The 27585-nt window shown below is 41.2% G+C and overlaps 1 protein-coding gene across 1 annotated transcript in view; it reads right to left on the bottom strand.

Moving 5' to 3' along the window:
• dapk1 (death-associated protein kinase 1) overlaps positions 1-27585 on the bottom strand; it is a 176104-nt gene that overhangs the window by 102365 nt on the left and 46154 nt on the right. The gene's annotated exons all lie outside the window — the stretch shown is intronic.

Below are 27585 nucleotides of genomic sequence, written 5' to 3'. Positions count from 1 at the left end.
GGAGAGCTGTACATTATTCATAGTTTGTAGCAGAGGAATGTGTTATAAGGATTGAGGAGCTCAGATTGAAGTCAGCAATTCAATTGAAACCAATACAAATCTATGATATAATATCCTTCAATAATCTGCAGCAAAATAAAAACCCAGCATTTAACTAATAGATGGCTGAGACAGGTTATTTTTAGCTCACATACAGCGATGTCAAACCTGGTTCTAACATTACAGCAATAAAGCTACCAGTATATCTGAATATGAACAACCAACTTTAACCCAGTAAAATAAGTATAAAAGCAATTTTTTTTTAGTCTGCTCGTCTCATCTCTGTAGCCAGAGAATCACCTGCAATGGCTTCTCCTTCTGCCCCGTTACCTCTGGAGGCTCCCAAGGATCTATCCTTGTTCCCCTCCTATTTCTCATCTACATGCTGCCCCTCGGCAACATCATCCGAAAACACACGGTCAGGTTCCACATGTACACTGACGACACCCAGCTCTACCTCACCACCACTTCCCTCAACCCCTCCACTGTCTTTGATTTGTCATACCGCTTGACCGATGAGCAAAAATCACCTCCAACTAAATATTGGGAAAACCGAAGCCATTGTTTTCGGTCCCCGACACAAACTCCATCCCTCTCCCTGGCCATTGTCTGAGACTGATCCAGACTGTTCCCAACCTTAATGTAGAGAGAAACAATTTTTCATTTGCAATATTTGTGTATCAAATATATTGCTTTATTTGCTGCTTTTGTTGCGATCAACAATTTTGATGTAAATTTGCAAAGACACGTATTTTGAATATACTGTACTCAATGTATCACTGATTTTTAAAAAAAAATAAAAATATGAGCTTCTGACCAGATATCCATTCCATCACCAAGACCGTCTACTTCCACCTCTGTAACATTGCTCGTCTCCGCCGGCCTCAATTCATCTGCTGCTGAAACCCTCATCCATACCTTTGTTACCTTTAGATTTGACTATTCCAATGCTCTCCTGGCTGGCCTCCCATCTTCCGCCCTCCACAAACTTGAGCTCATCCAAAACTCTGCTGCTCAAATCCTAACTCGCACCAAGTCCCGTTCACCCATCACTCCTGTGTTCGCTGACCTACATTGGCTCCCAGTCCGGGAATGCCTTGATTTTAAAATTCTCATCCTTGTTTTCAAATTCCTCCATGGCCTCGCCCCTCCCCATCTCTGTAACCTCCTCCAGCCCCACAACCCTCCGAGATCTCTGCGCTCCTCCAATTCTGGCCTCTTGCGTATCTCCGATTTTAATCGCTCAACCACTGGTGGCCGTACCTTCAACTGCCTGGCCCCAAAGCTCAAGAATTCCCTCCCTAAACCTGTCTGCCTCTCTCTCCCCCTTTAAGATGCTCCTTAAACTCTACCTCTTTGACCAAGCATTTGGTCACCTGTCCTAATATCTGCTTAAGTGGCTCAGTATCAAATTTTGTTTGATAATCACCCCTGCAAAGCGCCTTGAGACGTTTTACTATGTTAAAGGCGCTATATAAATGCAAGTAGTTGTTGTAATAATGTATTGTATCTTTCGATGTAGGAAAAAACCTTCATTGATCTTAGTACCTCCTCCTGACCCAGGTCCCACCACTCATTTTTAAGGTGAAATAATTTTGTAAAGACTAGAGGATTTTAAAAAATCAAGTCATGTTCGAGACTATGACACAACCAGTCAATTAACACCCCTGGGGGATGAGCAATCTCATGCTAGGAACGCAATTGCACCCAGCTGAGCCAACTAACTTGTCTGCAGTGCAGGAAGGGTTAAAATGCATTTTGAACAATGTTTCGTAGTGATTGCCGGTTTCAATCAGGATAGAAACAGAAAGCAAAATACTGCAGGTGCTGGAAATCAAACAAAAACAGAGAATGCCGGAAACACTCCAAAGGTCAGGCAGCACCTGTGAAAAAGAGGAAACAACTTGATGTTTTGGGCATAGGTCCTTTGTCAAAATTGGAAAATATTACCGATGAACACATTTAGAAAAGGAACAGAACAAAGGGAAGTGGGAGAGGGGAAAAAAGCACAAACACATAGGAAAGGAAATAGAATAACTTGTAAAGTGCTTAATTGGAAAGTGGGAGATAACTGAATGGCAGAAGTGATATTAGCGTGAGACAATAGGAGGTATAATGAGACAAATAAAATACATATTCAAGACACAATGTGTGAATAGTTTAAAGAGGTGGGAGATAGGCAGGTAGAAAGATAAACATGCAAAACTGGCAAAGCAGAGCAGGCTCCAGCTGCCCAGAAACAGAGGAATTGCTTGACAAAAAAAACCCCACAGTGCATCTAGTTCGCCTTCTACCATCCTGGTAGTCTCATGATACAATGATAATGGAGTTGTTGACTAATCATAGCAATCAGTCTCTATCAATTAGTCTACAACAGACCCAGAAATGACACGAGAAAAACCCCGGTGGTGGACAGCTTTGGGAACCATAGATCCAAAGTCACCTTTTTCTCCCAAGCTTGCTACACTTAATACACATCATGTCTCAAATTACCACAGTGTATCCCAAAATGTTATTTTCTGAAAGAAATCTATCTGGTTTGCATTTGAATGAATCAAAAATAACTGCTTCCACCATTTCCCGAGGGACTCTGCTCCACTGAAATACTGTTTCCGCAGATTAGTTTAGAATTTACTCCACTTCGAGCATGGCCTCTGGCTGTACTATTCTGAACAAGTAAAATAGATTGTCATAGAAGCTGGCAGAAGAAAAAAAACAAGTCGACACCAAGGGTGTAGATCACTTCATCAGCTACTTTCCAACAAAGTATCCACACCCCAAACAAACTGCTCCTTCCCATATCTCCAGAAATGCTGACACACCCATCCCACATTGCTAATACTTCCTAACGAACGGAAAGTGGAAGCCAAGCCATTGTTAAGGTCTGGAATGATTAAAGTCAATATTAAGGCCAAAGGATTGTCAACTGCCTAATGGAAAGATGAGGTGCTGTTCCGTGATCTCATGTTGAGCTTCATTGGAACAATGTGGAGGGACAAAGACAGAGAATTGAAGTGGCAAGCAAAAGGGGGCTCAGGGTCACACTTGAAGACAAAACGGAAGTGTTTCGCAAAGCGGTCACCTAATCTGTGTTTGGTCTTCCAGATTTGGAAGGGAACTGTCAGAAGTGAATGCCATATACAAGCTTGGAGGATGTAACATGTAAATTGCTGTCTCACCTCAGGAGTGTGTTTGGGGCCCTGGACAGTGGTGTGTGAGAGGGTGAATGGGCAGGTGTTGCATCTCCTATGCCTGCATGGGAAGGTATCTAGAGGAGAGAAATTGGTAGGGTGTGTGGTAGAAGTCATGGAGGGAACGGTCCCTTTGGAAAGTGGACAGGAGAGAGGAGGGTAAGGTGGTGGGATAATGTTGGAGGTGACGGATGATGGAAGGGTGAGTTACACCAATAATGGCAGAGGATCGGCTGCGGTCATAGCTCTCCCGGCTCGGAGAAAATGAACATATATTCTACTCCACATGCACTGCTGAATACGAAAGATGGACACATGATAAACAATGAATGCATAGCATGGACTGGTACTTTAAATGTGAAAGCAATTTAATAGGACTCTTTAGACCCTCATTCCGTGGATCCTTCCACAAGTCCGGTTCACATTAGAGGTCCGGCAGGTCAGTTGATAGTATACATAGTCCATAGTATCCATAATGGCTCCGAACTTATACCGTGGGGATGGGTTGCAATACTTATGGACAGAACGTCCAGGTCGGGTTTAGTTTGATTGATGAGTTTATGCTGAAACAGTATAAATATATAAATTGGGGTCAACAAGGTACCTATCTGCTTAGGGTTGCCTCCCGAACTGTGTGCTATCCCTAGCCATATTTCAATACGGGCTGCAATTCCCATGCTTAGCGCACAAACTCAATAAATATTAATAGAAAAATAGTATCAGCCTGGCTGTCAAAACATTTATTTTATTACTTAATTGCAGTTTTAAGATTTCAATGAAGTTCCTAGACCAAGTCAATAAAAATGTTACTCTCAGGCAACCCGCTGAGCGATTGAATACTTTACTGATTCAGGCCTCCAGCGCCATTCTGTAATGGTCTAAGTGGCTGTGGCGATCACAGTTGTGTTAATTCAGCAAACTCGATCTCACCACTGATTATAATGACGATGGAACAATGATAATTAACTGTTCAACTTTTTTGGCGAGGGTCTCTGTGAAGCAGCACAAAAGTCCCAGAAAATTATGGCATAAGTCACTCGTACCATAATTTCCTGGGATATCTGCACCATAATAATGTATGCCATAGATACGGCAGTTTTCAGCAAATTCAGGCCAAATGTGTGAATAAAAATTTTTTTGAAAAGCTAACCTATTTTTACAGTATGTGTGTAAAGGCATATGTATAGTAAGTCATTATTTGACTGGACATTTTACACACATTAGGTATTCACCAGCCAATAAGGGAAGTTTTGGGTGTCTACTCTTTCATATTTGGGGAAAACATGCTGATTTTCAAAAAGGAACCCAACGTCTCATGATAAAGAGGATGCACTTGGTCAAAATCTGTCTGGTGCAATGTTTCAGGCTTACAAGAATGGTGTTTGACCTAGAAATACCTAATGTTTTTATCAAATGAGAAGACAAAACTGAAATCAAAACAGAAAATAGTGGACATGTACATCTGAACAGAGGAAAGAGAGACTATTTCAGGCAGAGACCCTATGTCAGAAGCTTTAAGGGTCTTCACCCATCATGTTAATGTGTCTTCCCTTTTCAGATGGAAAAGGACCTGCTGTGTACTTACACATTTTCTGTTTTGATTGCTAATGTTTTTATATTGATAACTGATGTAATGTGACTTTGAACTAAGATTCTAACAAAATAAAAGATGATTTGCTGAAATAAGAGACAGGTATTCTACAGTCAGAGTTAACCAATTTTCATGAATCTAGCATAAACAAGATCTCATCTAGCTAGAAATCATGAAAAGAATTCTGATTCTCGAAAGGATTCTGCTCATGTAAGTCACTCAGGTTTGATTTTATTTACTTAGATAAAGGCTGACTTTCTCATAAAATCTACATTTATCTGTGAACTGACAGTTTTCTGAATTTTAAGCCTGTAAATTAAAGCAACTACCCTCCGGTGATGGCTGACTGTGTTTGAATGGTACAGAAATGGAAGTGGCAAAAACACAGGCTTGCTATTGAAATTAAACACAATCTCTCTCCCCATCTCTTAACAGTAAAAGATTTCCCATCTCATCTCCACTGCACCAGAGATCACTCCATTACAGAAATAGTCACATACACATGCTACTCAACCCATCAATCGTTGCTTCCACCCTAAGGTAGCAGCTAATAATGCCACCTGGTGCAGTTTTCTGTCAAAAGTTAATAAGACAAATCGCGTACCGGGGATCATTGGACTACAAGTCAGAAAGATTTGTAGTTATGCTGACATTGGACAGATCAAATGGTGAAATTAATTCTGCAGTAATGCAGATAGTTTTGCTTATCCAACCACAAAAAAAACATACGGATGAATTAGAAAGGGTTCAGAGAAGATGACCAGGATGATTCCAGGCTTTAGGGGATTGAGTTATGACAATGAAAAGGGCTCCAGCAACAAAAATGTATTTTCACGGGAGAAAAGACTGGGTGGGGGAGGGGAGAGATATAGTACAAATCTTCAGAATAATGAAAAGCGTAGATGAGATGGAAGTAAACAAACTATTTATCTTGGACAATGAGCAAAGGACTGGAGAATACAAATTCAAAATTTACAAGCCTCAAATAAGGTTACAGATTAGGAAAAAAAAAATCCCTCCCTGCCTCCAGCTGGACATCAGGTCCAGAATTTAAATATTGTTAATAATTTAGCTGCCAAAATGATATTGATTTCCCCCATAAATTATCTAGGCAACAATTTTTTTTTCCCAAAAGCATCAATGAAATTCAATTTATGATACAAATCTATTAATAGATGCAAAATAACAATTGTGTACTCTGGGATAAATTTGCTCAAGTCCAGCTCTGTGTTACTGCCAGACCAGAGGTGACTTTGTACAACTAGGTTCTATCACTTAAGAACACTACAGGTGATACTATTTGAAGAGTTTTGGCTGATGCATCACGTGAGGGAGTCGTCACTGAAGCACAACTTTTTGGTAGTGACAATGTCTCCCTCAGCCACTGACACCCATCAATTTAAATATAAATACATCCCATGCCTGAGCAGTTTTGGCTGCAAGTGAGAAATTAAGGTGACATTGGCAAACCACCAGAGCATCATTGGCTAGGTTTAGAACCTAGTAACTGAAATGTTACAGCCTTATACTGTACATATAACTTTCTTGCTGTATAATATTACAGAAGACGGTATGTTTCACTCCTTCCTTCTACAGTATATGTGGAACTACTCACTAGCTTGACTCATTTGGTAGCTCCACTCCAAGACTCGAGTATACAATCTGGGCTGACATTTAATGCAGTACAGAGGAAGGACTGCACTATTGGAGTTGCCATCTTTTGCGCCCCTGCCCACCCCACCAAAAATAAATTTAGCACTAGAGCTCACTTCCCCATTCAAAAATGTCTTAATCTACCAATGCAAAAAGTGCCCTTTTGTTTTTGTCCCAGTAATACAACTGCTGGAATATTGGGTATAGCTGAAGCTTAGAGTCATAAATTCATACCCCACTACCAGCCTAGTGTTGCTACTTAGGTTTTAGTTTTCACAGGAAAACACACTGAATTGCAGAATGCGATCCCAGAACACTAATAAAAATCCTGAAATTCAACATAAAGTCACACTTATTCAGTGACGTTGGTCATGGTGCTTTATTCAGGGCTGTTTTTTAGTTGTATGTTTTGAGTTGTAGCTTTTGCGAGTTTTGTAGGTTGATATGTATTCATTTCACATAGATAGGCAAAAGGTCTTACATGTTTCAATGCTTGGTATTTAGAGATGGCACACTCAAGAGTATATTTTAACAAAGGGACTCCTTTCAATTCAAATGCTCCACAATGCTGCAAGTTCTAACAAAAAGAGTCAGGTCTTGTCAAATCAATCCACAATAATTAAAGCACACAGACAATGCACAAATCCTCAGCAGGTCTAGATGATTTTCCCATTTCAGATGACCAAAATATTCTTTATGAATTGACCCCCATTTTCAAAAACACCAAAAATGCACATACGTAACATTTTCTTTTATACTTCCAGTTTTTTAACCTTATTGAGGAAGTACAAACCACAGCTGATGCATCTTATGACAAGTAACACGCATTGATCAGGCATGGAGTTACACAGGTACAAACTGAACAGTTGCTATGCAAATATTACATACAATGCATTGGTCAAATTCAGATACTTATGAAAAATGTCAAATTTATCATTTTCTGCAGTCCCGATTAGAATCTCTTCAATCAGAATTTCTGGAAGTATTACCATATTGGAACATTTCATGAGACAATAAATTTATAACACAAAAACATTAGAAACAAATGCGATGGCTGCTCATGTCAGTCTGAGCAAAAATGATTAACCAGCTTGCCACACCCTGATTTAGTTCACTAATTCATGCTAATTTCCACCATACTATGACTGTAGTACAACCTAAAAAGACCAAGTCAGGGGAAAATACATCTATCTCCACTCCATTTCACAATCAATGTCAGCAAAAGGGGAAAAAAAGATACGTGTTGCAGACCAGCTGATGTCATCTAGAACTAGCAACAATAGTTTGTATACATTGCAGAATTGGGGAGGGGAGGGGGAAAGAGAGAAGCAAAGACAGCAGCAAACCCAGCTTCAAACAAAGATTGCTGACACTAGGCAGGCCCAGCTGAAACCCACATATCAAGTAGCCCAGTTTTAAAGGGGCACTGCTTTCAAGGGAAAAAACTTTTGCCAAGCCTGGTTTACAAACTCACGGTGCAATGGTCGCTAGCAGCAGACCCAACTGCAATTACTTTTTTGAAACAAAAGTAAGAGTGGTACCCCAGTGAAGAAAGCATCATCAGCACCACCTTGGCTATCAACCCCCCTACTGCTCGCAGGTTTCAAAAGTAGCTGATAGTGGTCCAGAAACACAACTTGGAGGCAGCCAAACTAGGTTTCATAGATGGATCGCCACCCTGGAAATTAAAATTGTGACTATTTGTCATGCATGAATCTTGACAGTGAATGTTGACAGCCTATCACAGCTAAACCCAATCTGGTCCTCACCTGACACCAAACACAGAAACTTTCCAATAAGGGTCACCAGATAGCAATCAGGATAGTATACCCTGGCTGACTGACTTTCCCTGCCTTCAAAATCTAGGTGTAATGAGGCTAATTGTAGTTCCTCCCCACCCCAATACTGCTGCCCAGTGGAGATCAGACAGTTAACTCAGTATAGACAGAGATTGAACCTGGGACCTTGCTAACTCAGTTCCACTTGGCAGTGTATTAGCTTCCCTGATGAACCAGTTGGTTATGAAAAAAAACTACAGTTTCATCAGTTTGCAGTCTTAACTCTGTTAGCAAATATACTTAGACTAAAAACCTTTTAGCAAACACAAATTTAGTTTAATCCACAATAAGCCAAAAGTCTAACTAGGGACACCAAGATACAAAGGGTTGGTTGCTTTTGACCATCCCGATAGCTAAAGTTAGATATACAGAATATCACTGCAAGAGGAGAAAAATATATAAACAGCCAGGACTCCTGCTGCACAGTGACTGACAGTGTGTGGGTGTTGGGTGAAAAGTGGACTGGACCAGTGATGCCCTCCACAGTCGAATAGCCTTTCAAGATTCACTATCTGGGCTCATACATGAAAAATGGTACCAGAGGTGAAGGTACTAGAGGACATCAGGAAAGTCTCCCAGGTTAAGCACCAATTATAATCAACTGATGTTTATTCATCTCCCTTAGACTGTAAAGAGTCAGTAAATCCTTCACCTCAACACCTTGAATATGTTATCATTCACCATCTAAATACTACTCAAAAGGCTTCTTCGACAGCATCTCCCAAACCCGCGACCTCTACCAAATAGCAGGACAAAGGCAGCAGGCGCATGGGAACACCACCACCTGCACATTCCCCTCCAAGTCACACACCATCCTGACTTGGAAATATATCGCTGTTCCTTCATTGTCGCTGGGTCAAAAGCCTGGAACACCTTACCTGACAGCACTGTGGGAGAACCTTCACCATATGGACTCCAGTAGTTCAAGGCAGCGGCTCACCACCACCTTCTCAAGGGCAATTAGGGATAGGCAATAAATGCTGGCCTTGCCAGTGACGCCCATATCCCATGAACGAATATAAAAATTGAGCATAATTTCAGAATCTTTTCAAAAAAATTAATCAGCTATGAAACATAAAATATCTGCGAATGAAATCTTGTCTTGCACAAGTCTTGTTGGAAAAGCAGTTACAATGCTTGAGGATTTCAAGTCAGTTATTAGTGTGCTATGAAGATCTTATATATGCTGCACTATCAAATTACAATTCTTATGCACAGAGAAGAGGTGTTGTAGGACACAGCTATGTTCACAATGATGCTTGTTCAGTATGGATTCAGGGCCGCTGGTGGTCATGAACTGGCTCCCCAAGTTTACACTATTAAGTGTTGCTCTCTATCCTGGTGGCAGAATCATTGATCCACTTTTCATGGGACAACAACTCTGTGCCAGCTCCTGGATGGCAGTCGCATGGAATATGAACTACACAATCAATGTGAAAAGCAGATCTAGTTTCTCCCTCCCCCACAAATTCCTCTCTTCCACGACCCCTCCAGTTTTCCTCTACAAGGCCTTTCATCTCTACGATGAATCCTTTTACATCCTTCAGCTGGGGATTTAGGATACTGTAGAGCACAGCTCCAGGGCAGGAAGACGGGAACCCAGCCACGCTAACAATGTAACAATTATTTGTTACTTGTAAAAGTCTACAAACCTGGAATCTCAAGGTCTCAGGACTCAAAGGCAACTTAATCTGGTTTAAAAGATGACCAGTTTCAAAGGGTTGCTCACAATCTGTTTTTTGCCAAGAATTGGTGCGTTGTTGTGCAATAAATAAATCCAGTTTGTGTTGCATCATCGTAAGGTAACACCACTGCACTGCAGTGATGTAATAACGACATGTGTAGTCTGTAGCTTTGCTGTGTGATTTCTTTGCAATATTAGCTCAAGGAAAATACCTAAAATCTGTCTAAGTAACTTTAAAATTGCTATCATGAATGCACACTGCAGTTCTAGGTCACAGGTGCTTACTTTTGTAAGATCTCTCCCTATTCCAAACATTCCATTCATTTTATCTTTTAATCCCTCACCTGGAACCTTTTCATCCATACACAATTAAGGAAAACACTTTTTCTACATTAAAGAAACAGAAAGCAAAGGGAGAAGAACAGAATGGCTTTAAATTAGCAGCACTCCTCTCCCTATAGGAAATATCATGTATTATATAAATTTTTGACATCTTCCTGACCACAGTTTCATAGACACCATTACCTCACACAAACAGTCATTACTGTACTTGTAATATGAGCCTCGACAATGACAGTCGGCAGGCTATTCACTTGAGGGCATCATAGCTGAGCCCAATCCTATCCTCAGAAGGCAAACCACATATGCAGTTCCAGCAAGACAGCGTCAGAACCGGGAACCCTGACTGACTTTCACCTTCTGAACCCGAGTGTTAGGAAGCCAATTGTAGTGCCGCTCCGACTGAGCTCAGCTAATTCAGCAGAGTCCATGGTTTGAGCCTTGGACGCTCTTGGTCTGTGTTTTTTTTATTCGTTCACGGGATGTGGGCGTCGCTGGCAAGGCCGGCATTTATTGCCCATCCCTAATTGCCCTCGAGAAGGCTCAATTGTTCTATTTAAAAGAACAATTGGCATTCAAAAAGGTAATGTCATTAGAGAATTGGAGTTTTTCAAACTTATACTATCGTTTATAATAAATGGAGATAAATCCCTGGTGCCTTTTTGAAAAATTATATTTTACCTTTTGATCTGTATTAAAGTCTGTTTTGATCACTTAGCACTGGAAAAAAAAACTTACATTAAGTAACTAAGATTTTACATGAATTATTCAACAAGACAATTTTACGGCTTTCTTTTTTTAGTAAATTGCATGTTAATTTGCAGCTAGCCCCTGTGCAGTCAGGTTAATTTGTAATCATGGTCTCAACTAAATATGAAACTGATTTTTTACCCCACCTTCCTTCTTTAAGAAAGCATTTACATTTTGTCATAAACGTAGAACAAAAACTGATCTATTAGTAAAACAGATGCTGCAACTTTAAAAAGAACAGAGGCAGTGCAGTTACACAGAGTGTAAAATGTAAGCCAATTTTTTTTGTCATCCACTTCTAACCAAGACAAACAAATACATGCAGTCAATTCAGAATGCTATATATTAAGTGACAGTATTAGTAAAATATCTGCATCAAAAATATATTTGCTTAGGCATAGGGGGGGATAAACCTGCTCAGGTTTAAAACACACGGTAGGTTAGTCACTGACTGCACTTTGTTTGTGTACATGGTGACATTACAATATGCATTTGGCAAAAGTCTGAATCTTCCACCCATTTTGTAATTTCCAATAGCTGTCATCAGGATTTTGACATGGGTTGGAACATTCCATTTGGCAACGAGCGAGGGCAAATTATTTCAAATTCTGATGAGCGCAACAAGTGAAGCAAGTTACAATAAACATCCATTTATCTCTCCATCTCTAACATTTCAGTTTATCTATTTTTTCCACTATGGTAGATTCTTGGTGCCTTTTCCAGCCCAAACTTGCTCTTATTTCTTTGTTTGCTCTGGCAGTCTACTTTAACCCTTTAAGGATTTCATTTCTCTCGCTAAAAGCAAATGTGGATAAATGAGGAACAAAATGGAGTAAAGTTCAAAATGAAGCCCTATTCACCAGTGAGAAACTTTCTTAGCAGAATATGTGCACCAGGAAACCCAGACTTCACAGCTCTTAAAATCCAGACAAACTGGTAGTGTGCAATGAATGCCAGAATACAGGTTGAACAACTTACATTTATATGGGGCCTTTAGCATAGAAGAACATCCCAGGTGCTTCACAGAAGTGTAATTAGACAAAATGAATGACTAATCAAAAGGAAATGATATTAGGAGGGGTAACTAAAAGCTTGCTCCAAGAAGTGGGTTTTAAAGGAGGATCTTAAAAAGGAGGGCAGAAAGGTGGAGTGCTTTAAGGAAGGATTTCCAAAACTTGGTGCCTAGATGGCTGAAGGCATAGCTGCCAATGGTGGAACGAAGGGAGGGAGGTATGCAAAAAGCCAAGATTCAGAGCAACGGATAGATTGGGGGAGGTTACAGAGAAGGGAAGGGGCGAGGCCATGAAAAGGATTTAAACACAAGGATAAGAATTTTAAATTGGAGGCACTGGGGGTTCAGGGGCCAATGTCGACGAGGGAGGACAGGGGTGATAGGTGAGCAGGAGCTGATTCGGGATAGCACACGGGCAGTAGAGTTTTGGATGAGCTGAAGTTTGAGCAATGAAACACTTAAGTCTGGAGAATGCAAAGGCACGGATGAGGGTTTCAGCGGTAGATGAGCTGAGGCAGGGGTGGAGAAAGTCGACATTGTGGAGCTGGATGTACAGTGAAACCTATAAATTAGGGACACCTAAGGGACTTGCATCAGGGGTCCCTTATTTGTAGGTATTCTTATTTTCAAAATGGTCATTGTATGTACAGTAAACCAGATGAGCCAAATATCCCGGGATTGATTCTATTTCCTGCAGCATTCTCTCTTTTTTGCCCTCACCTGGGATCGTGCCTAATTCTGGAGCTCAGTCAGCGGGATGTGATTTTAGTTCTTTTTCTGTTCATTGGGTTTCCCATGTCATTGCCACCCTTGGTCCTTTTCCATTGAGGGAGGGATGTCGTGATCCTGAAATCTGCTATGTTGGCAGCCTGCGCAGGGCGAGGTGGCTGCTGTAGGGCCAGACTGCCTGGGAGATCCCAGCAAAATAGGAGGGAACTAATGTCCTGCAGACCCCTGTCCAAGACCCCCTCCCTCTGTGTACTGCTGCTGCTAATGTTAGAAGTGCTGGGGGGGATGGGTATGGGGCTGTTAGCAACTCATCAGTACCTGAGGTACTGGTGGAGTGAGATATGATGTTGCCTGGTGCAGTTCCCGGCTTTTGTGGAATGGGGATTTCTTCACCCAGCATTTATAGTGACAGAGAAACCGCTCTATACCTGGGATAGAGCCGTGCAAGCATTCAATCCCAGAGATGGAGTGATTTCTCTGCCGCTGTGAATACTGGGTAAAGAGATCTCCATTCCACAAAAGCTGTTTCTTTCACCCGCTACCACTTCCCACTGACCTGCGTGTCCCGTGTTTTAAGTTGTAAACGGGCTTGGTGCCTTGAAGGGTGACCATAGTTCATATGTGGAGATGCCGGTGATGGACTGGGGTTGACAATTGTAAACAATTTTACAACACCAAGTTATAGTCCAGCAATTTTATTTTAAATTCACAAGCTTTGAGGCTTCCTCCTTCCTCAGGTAAATGTTCAGGAGCTCCTTGAAGCCTACGCATTTATACATATAGAACAATACATGGTGTTTACAGAATGCCCCTGCAACTGCCCGTTGCCAAGGCAATCACCGTGTTCAGACAGAGAGGTGTCACCTGCAGAACCCCCGAATACACATTCAACAAAAAAACAAACAGGAAAAAAAAGAGAGGCAGAAACATCCGGAAGGCAGAGAAAGCCAGCAAATGACCCATTATATTAAAAACAGATAACATTTGTTCGCTGGTGGGGTAACGTGTAGCGTGACATGAACCCAAGATCCCGGTTGAGGCCTTCCTCATGGGTGCGGAACTTGGCTATCAATTTCTGCTCGACGATTCTGCATTGTCGTGTGTGTCGAAGGCCGCCTTGGAGTACGCTTACCCGAAGGTCGGTGGATGAATGTCCATGACTGCTGAAGTGTTCCCCGACTGGGAGGGAACCCTCCTGTTTGGCGATTGTTGCGCGGTGTCCGTTCATCCGTTGTCGCAGCGTCTGCATGGTCTCGCCAATGTACCATGCTCTGGGGCATCCTTTCCTGCAACGTATGAGGTAGACAACGTTGGCCGAGTCACAGGAGTATGAACCATGCACCTGGTGGGTGGTGTCCTCTCGTGTGATGGTGGTATCTGTGTCGATGATCTGGCATGTCTTGCAGAGGTTACCGTGGCAGGGTTGTGTGGTGTCGTGGACGCTGTTCTCTTGAAAGCTAGGTAACTTGCTGCGAACGATGGTCTGTTTGAGGTTGGGTGGCTGTTTAAAGGCGAGTAGTGGAGGTGTGGGGATGGCCATAGCGAGGTGTTTGTCCTCATTGATGACATGTTGAAGGCTGCGGAGAACATGGCGTAGTTTCTCCGCTCCGGGGAAGTACTGGACGGGAGACTAACACGGGACGCAACCAACAGAGTACCCTTTGTCGTCCAGTACTTCCCCGGAGCGGAGAAACTACGCCATGTTCTCCGCAGCCTTCAACATGTCATCAATGAGGACAAACACCTCGCTATGGCCATCCCCACACCTCCACTACTCGCCTTTAAACAGCCACCCAACCTCAAACAGACCATCGTTCGCAGCAAATTACCTAGCTTTCAAGAGAACAGCGTCCACGACACCACACAACCCTGCCACGGTAACCTCTGCAAGACATGCCAGATCATCGACACAGATACCACCATCACACGAGAGGACACCACCCACCAGGTGCATGGTTCATACTCCTGTGACTCGGCCAACGTTGTCTACCTCATACGTTGCAGGAAAGGATGCCCCAGAGCATGGTACATTGGCGAGACCATGCAGACGCTGCGACAACGGATGAACGGACACCGCGCAACAATCGCCAAACAGGAGGGTTCCCTCCCAGTCGGGGAACACTTCAGCAGTCATGGACATTCATCCACCGACCTTCGGGTAAGCGTACTCCAAGGCGGCCTTCGAGACACACGACAACGCAAAATCGTCGAGCAGAAATTGATAGCCAAGTTCCGCACCCATGAGGACGGCCTCAACCGGGATCTTGGGTTCATGTCACGCTACACGTTACCCCACCAGCGAACAAATGTTATCTGTTTTTAATATAATGGGTCATTTGCTGGCTTTCTCTGCCTTCCGGATGTTTCTGCCTCTCTGTTTTTTTTCCTGTTTGTTTTTTTGTTGAATGTGTATTCGGGGGTTCTGCAGGTGACACCTCTCTGTCTGAACACGGTGATTGCCTTGGCAATGGGCAGTTGCAGGGGCATTCTGTAAACACCATGTATTGTTCTATATGTATAAATGCGTAGGCTTCGAGGAGCTCCTGAACATTTACCTGAGGAAGGAGGAAGCCTCCGAAAGCTTGTGAATTTAAAATAAAATTGCTGGACTATAACTTGGTGTTGTAAAATTGTTTACATAGTTCATAATTTGCGAGTGTCCATGGTTTCAAGGTGCAGCTTGTATCTGATTCAATGTAAGTTATCTGGGTCTGTCAATAAGTGTCCGTTTGTACAGGTTTCACTGTAGATTGTCTTTGTGACGCAGAGTATATGGGCTCATAAGCTCAGCAGAGGGTTGAATAGGATGCCAAGATTTCAAGAAGTCCCGTTCAGCCTGAGACAGTGACTGGGGAGGGGGATGGAATTGGTGGCAAGGATGCAGAGTTTCTGGCAGGGGCCGATGATGGCTTCAGTCTTCCCAATGTTTTAGCTGGATGAAATTGGAGCTCATCAAAGGACAGCACATAAAGAAAGGGGAGGGTGGATAGATCCTTGATGGACTCCAGGAGGCAACAAGGTGGGGGCAGAAAGACAAGGGAGTGGAATCAAGCGAAGGCAATCCCATTGAGATGGACCACAGAGGAAAGGCATTGGAGAAGAATGATGTGGTCAATTGTGTTGAAGACTGCAAAGAGGTTGGTGAGGATGAGAAAGGTAATACATCACAATAACAGTCACAGATGTCATTTGTGAATTTGGTTAGGGCTGTTTCAGTTCTGATGCAGGTACGGAAACCTGATTGGAGAGATTCAAACTTGAGAGAAGGGTCAGAGAGAGGCCAAGAGGAAAGAAAAGGGAGACAGAAGTAAGAGGCTCAGGTATGGAGCAGCATCTGAAATGCACACAGATTCATGCCCAAAGTTCTATCTCATTCATACTTTTGCAGGGCTGCATCAAGCAGAGGCTAGGTGCTTACTCACAGGAAGGGGAAGAAATCAGAATCAGTGCCCTAAATGGTTCCCTCGTATCTCAAACTGCCTGCTCTGGAGTATCACTGTCGAACGAACATCTGCTGCCCAACCAATGATAGCACATGGTGCAGGAAGACTAACTGAAAAAGGATTAAAAATACCTTATAGGGAATCGCATCCTTAAGATAAAAGCATGACAAACTGCAAAAATTAAAAAAGATTACCTTTATGAGCATGACAAAAAGAATCGTCAGAGTGATATGGTTAATGAAAATGTCACAGGTACACTAGATAGTTGAGCACTAGATAAGGAGCAGTAATAGATGTTCGAGTCACAAACTGAGGATTACAATCATAAAAATCAAAGTGCAATTTATGCCTCAGATAGTTCAGTTACTGCGACAAAAGAGAGTTTGATTATGTTTTTGAAAATATACTGGAGGAAACCAGCTTGAATTCAGGGCTTTGTGAGTACAAAGAAACTAAAAAATGTGGGCCGGGGGTGGGAGGGGGGGGGGGGGAAGAACCAACACCTTTTCATGAGCATTTTCATTAGTTCTTAGCCGTACCACTCTGACGATACCTTTTGTCACGTTCATAAAGTTAATATGTTTTAATTTTTGCAATTTGTCATGCTTTTATTTTAGGGGTGAGATTCCCTATAAGGTATTTTTAATCCACTTTCAGTTGTTCTTCCTGCACCATGTGCTATCGTCGGTTGGGCAGCAGTTGTTCGTTCGATAGTGATACTCCAGAGCAGGCAGTTTGAGATATGAGAACACCGTTTAGGGCACTGATTCTGATTTCTTCCCCTTCCTGTGAGTAAGCACCCAGCCTCTGCTTGATGCAGCCCTACAGTAGTATGGATGAGATAGAATTTTATGTGTAAATTCATGGGTGTGAATGTGTGCGCATTTTAGATGCTGCGCCACACTCGAGCCTGTTACTTCAGTCTCCCATTTCTTTCCTCTTGGCCTCTATCTAGGCCTTCTCTCAAGTTTGAATCGCATAGACTAACTATACATTTCTATGTAAAATTATCCAAAAATCAAAAATTCATGCAACCATCTTTGGAAAGATAAAACATTTAAATTCCACTTAGCTGTAAACTTTTATACGTTATTCTTTTGCGATTCAGCTCAGAAGAAAATAGAAAATGAACCTAAAAAACAAGTGACGATACCTCAAAACTAACTCATTGGTTATGAAGTGCTTTGGGGTGTCCCGAGGATGTGAAAACTGCTATATAAATGCAAGTCTTTCTTTCATACAATAGAATATTATGAGTCAGTCAAGTGACTTCAATTGAAAATTGGTTGGTGGCTTAAAGATTCTGCCAAGGGTACTCAAGTCCAAGGAGCTTCTGGAACCCACTCCAAGTGACAGGGAAATTAAATATTTTTGTTTCAATACAGCTGCAAAAAAGGCAGGTGCTTATATAGAACTTTACAGGGTTGAAAAGTTGAAATAATAAGAGCATGAAACTAGCAAATGGTTGCTGTGGGTTGAAAGCTGTTATTACTGTGGGAGTGTGTTTATTTTTAATTTGAAATGTGCTTACAATGGAATATTCACTACACAGCACATGGAATACAAAGAACTGTTCTGATTGAATTGATTATTTTAAAACTGAATTATTCTAGGAACTAGAAAGTATTCATTATCTGCTGTGTCCATATCAACATTTCTTTTAAAAATTGCCAAGTAACAAGTGTCTAACAAAACCAGCTTGTAGCCTTGATTTAAAAAAACTATTGGCAAAGTTAGAAAGTTTTTTGGCTCGGCACAATAACCACACACTTGCAAAAAGATGCTTCTAATGTCTTTAAACAAAAACATTGCATTTTTTTTGGTTCAAGGTCAACACTTCCACAGAAGGAAATTCGATGCTGCATTTTGCACCAAATATCAATGGATTATTTTCAAAATGTGAACTTTGACCCTGGAATTGATGATGATGCTCTGTTGCAGTTGCAGGAGCTTTGTAATCTGCCTTCCATTTACCAAGTTTTATCATTCTTTGCCATAAAAACAGAATCTTTTACAAGTAAAGAAAATGTACACATCAGATAGCCTGTCTACAAGTTGAGCACAATTGCTGACCACACAGTAATCAATGAACAGCTGATCTGCAAATTTAAATACCTACTGAATAAACTATGATGATCCCTTAGTCTAAACATTTTTCATTCAATGTGAAGCATAAACAAGGTTTCATTGGTTTTCAGAGTTAACTGAAAAATAAGCGACTAATTAGCTAGGCCCTCTCAATGTACTTGCCCTTTTGTGAATTATGTTCTGAACATAATTCAACGATTATTTTCCAGTAGACAATCAAGTCCCCTCATATGTCTGCTATTATATTACAGCCTGATTTAAGACATAGTAATCCTTTGAATAGCGAATTTTACAGATGATATTCAAAATAGTAGTTCTCCCTGATAATATATACTAAACCGGTGCTCTGAATTTAGAATGCTAGGCATTTTAAGTCTAGAACGAAAGGAGTGAATGCTTAAGTCAGACACCAAGAGCTTATGTCAGACACCAAGAACTCAATACTACAAAAAGCCTAGAGGAGTATAGAAAGTGAAATTAAAAAGGAAATTAGGAAAGCAAAGAGAGGGCATGAAAAAATATTGGCAAGTAAAATCAAGGAAAACCCAAAGATGCTTTATAAATACAGAGCAAGAGGTTAACTAAGGAAAGAGTAAGGCCTGTTAAGAGACCAAAAAGGTAACCTATGTGCGGAGGCGGAAGATATGGGTATGGTTCTTCATGAATACTTTGCGTCTGTCTTCATAAAAGAGAGGGACATTGTAGTTAAGGAGGAGGAGTGTGAAATGTTGGAAGGGATAAACATAGTGAGAGGAAGTATTAAGGGGATTAGCATCTTTGAAAGTAGATAAGTCACCAGGCCCGGATGAAATGTATCCCAGGCTGTTAAAAGAAGCAAAGAAGGGAATAACGGAGGCTCTGACCATCATTTTTCAATCCTCCCTCGATACAGGCATGGTGCCGGAGGATTGGAGGACTGCTAACGTTGTACCGTTGTTTAAAAAGGGAGAGAGGAATAGACAGAGTAATGACAGGCCAGTCAGTCTGACCTCGGTGGTGGGCAAATTATTGGAATCAATTCCGAGGGATAGGATAAACAGTCACTTAGAAAGGCACGGATTAATCAAGGACAGTCACCATGGATTTGTTAAGGGAAGGTCGTGTCTGACTAACTTGATTGAATTTTTTTGAGGCGGTAACAAGGAGAGTCGATGAGAGTAGTGTGTTTGAAGTAGCATACATGGATTTTATCAAGGCTTCTGACAAGGCCCCACATGGCAGATGTCAAAAAAGTAAAAGCCCATGGGTTCCAAGGGAAAGTGACAAGTTGGATCCAAAATTGGCTCAGTGGCAGGAAGCAAAGGGTAAAGGTCAACGGTTGTTTTTGTGACTGGAGGGGTCCCAGAGGGTCGTGAATCTTTGGAATTGTTTATCCCAAAAAGCTGTGGAGGCTGAGTCATTGAATACATTCAAGGCTGAGTTAGACAAATTTTTGATCAGCAAGGGAGTCAAAGGATATGGGGAAAAGGCAGGAAAGTGGAGTTGAGGTAAAAATCAGATCAGCCATGATCTCATTGAATGGCAGAGCAGACTCGAGGGGCCGAATGGCCTACTCCTGCTCCTATCTCTTATGGTCTTATGGAAGGCTGTTTCCAGTGGGGTTCCGCAGGGCTCAGTATTTGGTCCCTTGCTTTTTGTGGCATATGTTAATGATTTGGACTTAAATGTAGGAGGCACGATTAAAAAGTTTGCAGATTATACGAAAATTGGCCGTGTGGTTGACAGAGAGGAGGAAAGCTGTAGGCTGCAGGAAGATATCAATGGACTGGTCAGGTGGGCAGAAAAGTGGCAAACGGAATTCAATCCAGAGAAGTGGGAGGTAATGCATTTGGGAAGGACAAACAAGGTAAGGGAGTACACAATAAATGGGAGGATACTGAGAGGTAGAGGAACAAAGGGATCTTGGAGTGCAGGTCCACAGATCCCCGAAGGTAGCAGGACAGGTAGATAAGGTGGTTAAAAATGCATACGGGATACTTTCCTTTATTAGCTGAGGCACAAAATATAGGGGAAAGGAGGTTATGCTAGAACTGTATAAAACATTGGTTAGGCCACAGCTTGAGTACTGCATACAGTTCTGGTCACCACACTACAGGGTACAGGGACATTTACAAGGATGTTGCTAGGACTGGAGAATTTTAGCAATAAGGAAAGATTAGATAGGCTGGGGTTGTTTTCATTGGAACAGAGCAGGCTGAGGGGTGATTTAATTGGTGTACAAAATTATGAGGGGCCGAGATAGAGTGGATAGGAAGGACCTATTTCCCTTAGCAGAGAGGTCAATAACTGGGGGCACAGATTTAAAATAATTGGTAGAAGGATTAGAGGGGAGCTGAGGAAATTTTTTTTCACCCAGAGGGTGGTGGGGGTCTGGAACTCACTGCCTGAAAGAGTGGTAGAAGCAGAAACCCTCATCACATTTAAAAAATATCTGGATGTGCACCTGAAGTGCCATAACCTACAGGGCTACAGACCAAGTGCTGGAAAGTGGGATTAGCTGGGTGGCTCATTTTCGGCCAGCATGGACACAATGGGCCGAATGGCCTCCTTCTGTGCTGTAAATTTTCTATGATTTTGGGTGCAAATGGACATACAGAAACATTCTCCACCACTATCTGCTTTAATATAGTGCACTATCACACATTTAAAAACTGTTGCCAACTTTTCCCTCTACTTTACTAAAATGTCTCGACGGTTGCAAGAGCTACCCGACAAAGGTGCCAGGGATTGTGTGAAACAGGACATATGTATACAATGGACAGTTGTCCTTTAAAAAATAACAGATTTGGGTACACTCATTGACCAAAGTGTTGAGTCGATAAGAGGCTGTTGGCAAATCTTTTCAAGCACTGGCGTACCGGAGTGTCTGCTTCTAACCTCTATCCCATCATCCCAGCTGAAAAACGCTTGTGTGGACACCGGGTGAATAGAGTCTGGCTTGGCCGTCATACATTCTACTTCCTGCCACCCTTCACCTGCGAGTTGAATAATTTACTGACACTCAGCATCCAGGCTCGTTTAAAAAAAATGGTTGATTGGACAAGATACCAGAAGACTGGGGTTTGTGAAATCATACAATCAATAGGTGTGATCACAGTCATGGGAAGAGGAGAGTCCCTCTAAAATCTTGAGTGCTCAAATTGACTTGGGTATTACGGATCAGAGTCATTTATACTCTCAGATCTAGAGGGCTTAAGGAGGGATTATAGACTGTAATATGAAAGACTGCGTCGTATATTCATCCATGCCAAAAAGTGCAATTTTTTTCTAGCCTAGTAAATGGTTAAGATATTTTTCTGTAACCTCAGAAGTATAGATGAAGGCTACCTTCCCAAAGTCAGCTCAGTGGGGTTCAAACCACTGTAAATTTTGAACACAGGTTTAATCAAAAATAGAAAATGAATAGGTACATTTGATAAGACAGATTTTAAAAAGCCTGGCACACTGCAAAACCCATCGTATCACTAGGTGAAGGAAAACAGTAAAATGAGCTGCTATTGAGGATTTTAATATGCCCTTTTGTGCTTGAAGACACTGCAGAATAGTTGCAAATTTGCAGCAATAAATCAGTCACTGCTAAGCAACAGATTTGATTGTGCCATTATTTACCTTTTATCCAACAGTCAACTGTTTCATTTGCTGAAGATTTGTTCTAAAGTAACACTTTGAACACTACCACAGCACATCTTACGGAAAAATCTGCACAAATTATTTCTTCAAACTGAAATTTTCCACCTAGTTATCATGTATCATTTTCAAAATGTGCTTGGTTGCGATTCACCTAAATAAAAATCTGACTTCTTCCCATTAGAATTCTCTTCCAAATTATCCTGAATGTTCAATATCATCACTTTAAAGCAGGAAAGCAATCATATCTATAAACAAAATCAATTTTAGCAATTCAACTGGTTAAAGGTCTAAAAATAAGGTTAAGATATTTTTCTGTTACCTCAGAAATATAGATAAAAGGTTTTTCAGGAGTTATGGCTGAATCAATGCAAATCAGCTGGATGTCGAAGGCATAACAATTTCTTAGGCAACCACTGATTCAGTACAAAATACAAAAAAGGACAATTGCCTTTACTATACCATGAGGCCAAAATACAGGGTCAGAAGTGTGGGCAGAAGAAAATTTGGAAAAGTACAAGATATTTTTATAAATGTAATAATCCCGGAAAGGCAGCCATAGGACAATCAGCCATTACTGAAATTGTGGAAATGATGTAATAATTTGGTATGTTTTAAATAGATTCAAAAATCCAAAACTCCTCTTTTTTGTCCTGAGCACTAGTTACTTGAATCACCTAAAATTTAAGAACATTGTTTTGTAGATTTGGTTCATGTTACTAATTTGGGTCATGCATAAACCACCTTAATTTGGGGTTTTGTTTTGAGCACTGAATATAGATCAAAATTTTTAGTGAAATTAGCTGCAAAAAATGCACATCTTTTTGGTACAAAAACAAACAAAATATGTTTTGTTATTGAAAAACTTTGGGTCTAATCAGCAAAACAACTTTGGAAGAAACAAATAGAAAAAACAATGTTATATTGTAAAGTAAAACACTAAACTTTTTTCCAAGTTTTAGCTCCTCCTCCATGGAAATTCATCCAGTCATCCGGATTTGACGGATAGCTGAAGACATCAATAATCCCCTTCGGTACAAAATAGGGAAAGAGGCTCCATGCATTGCAACACAACTGTAATTTACATAAATATTATAGGGTTGAACCACCTTTCTACAGTTTACTGTTTCTAACAACACCAACGCATCATCAGACCCAATTCATGTTAAAGTAATGCTCAAAATTATCATGCGGAAATCTGGTAAAGATGCTGTCCCCCAATGTTGGTGTTACACTACGCACAGCTTTATAGGAATAGGTGAAATACAGGAGGAGAACAAACATTTAAACTCCTACTGGCTATATGTACAGATGGCAAGGATAAAAATGAGCCTTTTGATCATGAATATTCCATGAAGTAATGTAATCTGCATGTAAATAAGTAAACTATCTTCCCTTATTGACCAACAGCTCAAACCACAGAAGTGGCAATATTCCTAACTACAACATTATTGAACAGTAGTATTGGGTGGTGGAAGATAGAACAGTACTGCACAGAAAGTGCTAGAAATCAGACAATTTATCTCTGAAAAATGTAGCTACATTTATATATTTTCTCCAATTATCCATAATTTGAGTTTCATCCTCTTTCAAACGTGTTAAAATCTACAATAGACCCAGGTATCAGATGTGTACACAGGTGAATTGTGTTCAAATATTAAGATTAAGCACGAAATAAAATTTAAAAATACAAAGCAAGCTCTTTTCTCTATTTTTGATCACTCAATGTGGTAAAATGTGTTCTTATGGACTTTATGGAGATATTGTACACATTTAATTATCCTTAGGGAGCACAATTAATGAGTGGATAGCAAAACCTTCTTCAGCCCCTCATTGTTTGGCGAGTTTATCCTGTAAATAACTGGTTCCAGCTTCAATCGCCTGTGTGTGCTAAGTTAGCTCGGGTAGAATTAGGGGCCCTTCAATAGGCCCTAGTGCTCCTGGGTGAGGACGGTTTTTGCTCCTGAACATTATCCAGCAGTGGCCTCTGCTGACAGTACCCTATGTGAATGTTGGGGAGGACTGGACTGGGTTTGGCTGCATCACCATGCTCCAGTTGAATATCTGCTGACACTCAATCTAAATTTGTACATGAAGAATGGTCAATTGGGTGAGGTACTGGAGGGTACTGGGCCTGTAACCCAGCTAGGAGTCAATGCCTTCACGAAAAGAGAGGGGGGGGGGGAAACTGGCCAAAAAAAACACCCTGAGTATACCAAAACATTTGTCAAAAGAAACGCTTCCTTTCAAATGTAACTTTGTAAATCTCTGCTGAGTAAACCTTCTGGAAATGGTAAATGAGTGATAATAGCCATATGTATATATAGTACATCTCAGGATGTGGTACAGGAAAACACAGCATGGTGCCACCCACCCAGTAATCAACACACAGTTAAAAGAACAACTAAAACCAAATGGCACCAATTACATTTCTCCTGCCCTCCCACCAACCCAGCTATTAAAATTAGCTAAAGGTGATCCTTTAGTCAGTAAAAACTCAACTTATGACGACCAGCAAAGCTGTTCTTAAATGACTTCACTTTTGTTATTCTGGCAAGACAGATGGCAAGCAACTCCAGGTCTTCTCTCTCCCCGCACAACCATAGGTCTCTATGTAGCCAAGAGATGACTATAAGGTGGGAAATAATTTTTTTTTAAAATGAAAAGTACAATGATGCTTAACTTTAGTTGCCTCAAAGCAGAAATGCTGAAGGTTAAACGTGTATGTTAAGCAGTAGTTTTGCTGAATCAATTGCTGAAGCCACGTGCAAGGCTTCATTTGACAGTCATTTTAGGTTAAACTCAAGCACCTCTATAAACTCGCTAACACCATCAAGGTTACTTTCCTTGTGACTGGTGTTTTATGAAGCATAATGTATAAATTGTAGCCAGCAACGAGCAGTTAATGAGCACACATTTTTTAAAAAGACCCAATTAGCGGTTGTTTGAGCACGAACAAACATTAGGCCCATATTATTTAAACTAACTGCAATTTGACTTTGCAGTACGTGTATTCACTGTTCTTCCAAACTAAAAAGAAATAATGATCACTAACAAAAATACTTGAATTGCCTGCGAACAATGCTGTGCATTTGAAGATAGGGTAGAGAACAAAACACTTGCTACAAGAGTAAATGGTTGGTTTTATCATCACAGGTCTTCCAATGCATGCTGTGTTTACTACGGTATCATACCCACACCAAGGATGACCTTGGGTGAGGAGGAAGAAAAAGTAGATGGAAAATATCCGCACCTCATTCTCTATTAATGGTCAGATTTCTACCTAATCAGTAGAAGAATCCATCAATCTGAATTCCTGCTTTTAGGTGAATATTGGTACTAGCACTGTGAATGTTAAGTTTTCAATTTTGTGTTTAAATATTGCATTTAAGGGACAGCTTACAAATAGCAATATTTCTAGTTTCATACTGCACAAAAAGTGAATGCCCGTTCAGAATTTCTAGCCTAGCCTGATAAATTAGTAATGCATTCACAGATTTAGTACAGGTTTCATCAGAATGCTCAGTAGAAATAAGCCATGAAGTGCAAGTACATCAAGGTTTAGTACCTTTACATTTCATTTTCACTGGGATATCATTTGTTATAATTCACAACTCAATGCCCAACTACCCCCCTCCCCGACTTTCCTGAAATCAAGCCCCAGAAGATACGGTTATCAACAAAAGCTGTTAACTTTTGTTAGTTGCGATGGATACGGTCAAGAACTTGGCTGTCCCTGGCCCACTATCCTTTCTCCTGGAGTTTTTTTCCCCCTCAAAAAAAAAACAAAAAATGAAACTCTCTTGAAACAGCACAGGATATAAACAATTTGAATTATCCAAAATTGTGGCACCAAATAAATATATGAAGCTTACACTAAGTTAGGAGAACTAGTATTAGTTATTAGTGAATGGACCACCTAAATGGATATTTGCATCCATCTGTATCTACCACTTCCTGCTCCAGGTTCAGGGCTGGGGACCCGCCCTATTTCCTTCTCCGCTCCAGATTACAGGGCCTACTGCACTTGCTCATTGCTCCAGCTTTGAGCCTTAGACCCCATGGTGCTCCCTCCTCCTTCCGGTTTTGAGCCCCGTCCTGCTCTCCCCCAATGTCCCCCCTACTCCCAGATTTCCCCTCACTAGATGTTGCAATGGTTCCTGAGCAGCCAGTACCAATTAGGGCCAAAACATCAATCCAGGCCAGACCCAATCTGTTGTTCGTGTGTTACAGCACTAACCCAAGTTGAAATCAATAGAAATAGCGAGAGAGAGAGAGAGAGAGAGAGAGAGAGAGAGATGTAAAACGGGCTACCAATTTGCTTTCTTCCGCTTTACACTATTGCACAAAGATGCACCCCCAGTCTCTTACTGTTAAGAACATATTCCGATTTGTCTTTCTCAGATCCAAAGTGAATAACCTCATATTTCCCCAGGTTGAACTCCATCTGCCATAGTTTTGCCCACTTGCTTAGTCTATCTATGACTGCTGGTTACTTCTTGATCCATCTACACAACTTACTTTGCCTCCAAATTTAGTGTCATCTGCAAACTTGAATATACAACTCTCTATTCCTTCATCCTAGTCATTAATATACATCATGTAAAGCTGAGACTCCGATACAGGTCACTGGGGAATGCCAATCATGGAGCGTTCTCTTTATCCCTACTCTGTCTCCTACCTCCCATTTACTTTTTTTAGCCAGTATGTAGCAAGCCCAACAAGAGGGAGGTGGGGGAGGGGGGGGGCAGTTCTGGATTTAGTTTTAGGGAATGAAGCTGGGCAGGTGGAAGGAGTATGAGTGGGAGAGTATTTTGGTGGTAGTGATCATAATTCAGTTAGATTTAGCATAGTTATGGAATAGGACAGAGATAGAACAGGAGTAAAAGTTGTAAATTGGGGAAAAGCCAATTTTACTAAGCTGAGAAGTGATTTAGCAAAAGTGAACTGGAAACAGCTACTTGAAGGTCAGAGCAGTGAGAGGCATTCAAGAGGTTCAGGGTAAACATGTTCCCACAAAGAAAAATGGTGGGACTGCCAAATCTAGAGCCCCCTGGGTGACAAGGAGCATACAGGGTAAGATAAGGTAAAAAAGGGATACTTATGTCACCAAGGGTTAAATTAAAAAGGAAATTAGGAAAGCAAAGAGAGGGCAGGAAAAAATACTGGCAAGTAAAATTAAGGAAAATGCAAAAATGTTTTCTAAGTACTTTAAGAGCAAGAGGATAACTAAGGAAAGAGTAGGGTCTATTAGAGACCAAAAAGGTAACCTGTGTGTGGAGGCGGAAGATATGGGTATGGTTCTTAATGAATACTTTGCGTCTGTCTTCACAAAAGAGGGGGACGATGCAGACATTGTAGTTAAGGAGGAGGAGGAGGAGTGTGAAATATTGGATGAGATAAACATAGTGAGAGAGGAAGTATTAAGGGGATTAGCATCTTTGAAAATAGATAAAATCGCCAGGCCCAGATGAAATGTATCCCAGGCTGCTAAGAGAAGCAAGGGAGGAAATAGCAGAGGCTCTGACCATCATTTTCTGATCCTCCCTGGCTACAGGCCCGGTGCCGGAGGATTGGGGGACTGCTAACGTTGTTCCGTGG

Source organism: Heptranchias perlo, chromosome 4, assembly GCF_035084215.1.
Source record: "Heptranchias perlo isolate sHepPer1 chromosome 4, sHepPer1.hap1, whole genome shotgun sequence".
Classification (NCBI taxonomy): domain Eukaryota; kingdom Metazoa; phylum Chordata; class Chondrichthyes; order Hexanchiformes; family Hexanchidae; genus Heptranchias; species Heptranchias perlo.
This window is presented reverse-complemented; position numbering and strand designations above follow the sequence as displayed.